This window comes from Colobus angolensis, unplaced genomic scaffold (genome assembly GCF_000951035.1).
Source record: "Colobus angolensis palliatus isolate OR3802 unplaced genomic scaffold, Cang.pa_1.0 Scaffold203, whole genome shotgun sequence".
NCBI classification, from domain to species: domain Eukaryota; kingdom Metazoa; phylum Chordata; class Mammalia; order Primates; family Cercopithecidae; genus Colobus; species Colobus angolensis.
In genome coordinates, this window is record NW_012115189.1 from 4079411 (window position 1) to 4081066 (window position 1656).

Below are 1656 nucleotides of genomic sequence, written 5' to 3' on the forward strand. Positions count from 1 at the left end.
ACTTCTCAAGGCTTCCTGTCTCTTTCACTAAAGAGCTTCTCTCGGGCCCAGCCCCTACCTCTACTCAGGTCAGTCCCTTCCGTATTGAAGCCCCGCCCCGTCGCCTTCCCCGCCACCTTACACCCCGCCTGTTTCTCTTAAAGCCCTACGAAGATTACTGGAGTTTGGCGCCAACCGTGTTTTTTTTTTCCCTTCCAAAGGCGGGAACTAGTTGTGGGCGCTGCGACGTGCTTTGCGTCTGATATGATTGGCCGTAGGCACTCAGTCCCGCCTCCGTACCCTGATTGCGCTCTGGTATTGGTGGAGATGCCAGGGAGACCTCGGTGGGCAGAAAGGAACCGGGTTGTCTTGGGCCGGGCAGGGCGGGTAAGTTGCCTTAGGGGCCCGGGCCGTGAGGGACTGCTAAGAAAGAGGCTGCATGGCGCGGTAGTCCCTCGAGTGGAGGTCGGCGGCCCCTGGGAAGCCAGAGAGTCGGAGGGAGTCCATCTGGAGCGGCCAAGTAGGTCGGGGAAGGGCCGCGCCTGACGTTTGGCTGCGCAGGTAGCCACGTTCCCTCCGCCCCCGGTGCAGCTTCAGGGCTTGCTCCCTGCGTCCCTCCGTCGTCCCTCGAGAGGGTCTGGAGGGGGTCTATGGGCGGGCGCGTCCAGGAATTGTCCCTTCGGCCGCTTGTCCTGCCCTCCCCCCCCCCCACCATCCAGTCTCTCTTCGGAATATGCTCTTAAAAGCTTTCAGATGGAGTTCTTTGGAGAAATGGGTTTCCTGGAGTGTCAGGTGATCGTTGATGTTGATTGCTTCTGAAACGTTTATTTAGGCATCAAACCAACATGCCTAAATAAGTTTATTTTCATTTTTGCAGCGCCTAGATTCATCCCTAGCACATAGTAGGCCCTAACTCAGATGTGAATGTAGAATTCGCGGGAGCTGAGCATTTGTACTTCAGGCATCAAGTTGTCTTCGACTCTTCCTTGGTCTTTTACCGTTCTCCACATCTCCACCAGCAAACATTTCGCCTCTCCTCGAGGCCCTTCCTCCCATCTTCCTCAGCGCCTCTTTGATTGGAGGGGGAACAGAGGCTTTCATGGCAGGGATTCTCCCATCTGCCCTCCTATCCCCGCTATGCCCTCCAATTATCTTTTCCTGGCATTCCGTTTTACAAGAGATGGTCTTCTTTCCAAAAACATTTATATTGCATTGAATATTCTTGATTTTGGCTATCTTGCTTTATAGACAGACCTGGGGTCTAATTTCAGCTCTGCCACTTACCAGCTGGTTGCCTTGTGCAATTTCTTGATCGTCTGTGTTTTCCTCATCTGTAAAATGGGAAAAAGGATAATATGGACCTCATAGAACTCTGGGTAGGATTTAAACTAAGTGAATAACGTATTTAGAACATTTAGGTTAGTACCTGGAACATAGTAAATGTGCCATATGTGATAGCTTTTGTTAGTATTTGCCCCTCACATTTTCTTCTGGGGTCTTGCTGTGTTAGTATTAGCCTTTCCCATGAGCGCAAAAATACAGACTGTCTGTCTCCTCTGGCTTTTTCCTGTTTTTCTCTACAAATGCTTGTGTGTTTTTCTCTAAATTTTATTTTTTATCTTTTAGCGTCTACAATAAGGACACAATCTCAGTTTTGTAGTGATTTTTTTTTTTTTT

At 50.0% G+C, this 1656-nt stretch overlaps 1 protein-coding gene across 3 annotated transcripts in view; it reads left to right on the plus strand.

Moving 5' to 3' along the window:
* The first annotated feature begins 325 nt into the window (after positions 1–325).
* Positions 326–1656, plus strand: part of CASP8AP2 (caspase 8 associated protein 2) — a 39516-nt gene continuing 38185 nt past the window's right edge. Inside the window, exon 1 of one of the 3 annotated variants that reach the window (XM_011941934.1) lies at positions 326–366. The gene's annotated coding sequence lies outside the window, so the exon portion shown is untranslated. Of the gene's footprint in view, positions 541–1656 lie in introns of all 3 variants that reach the window. The other 2 variants (XM_011941935.1, XM_011941933.1) reach the window with 2 other exon arrangements.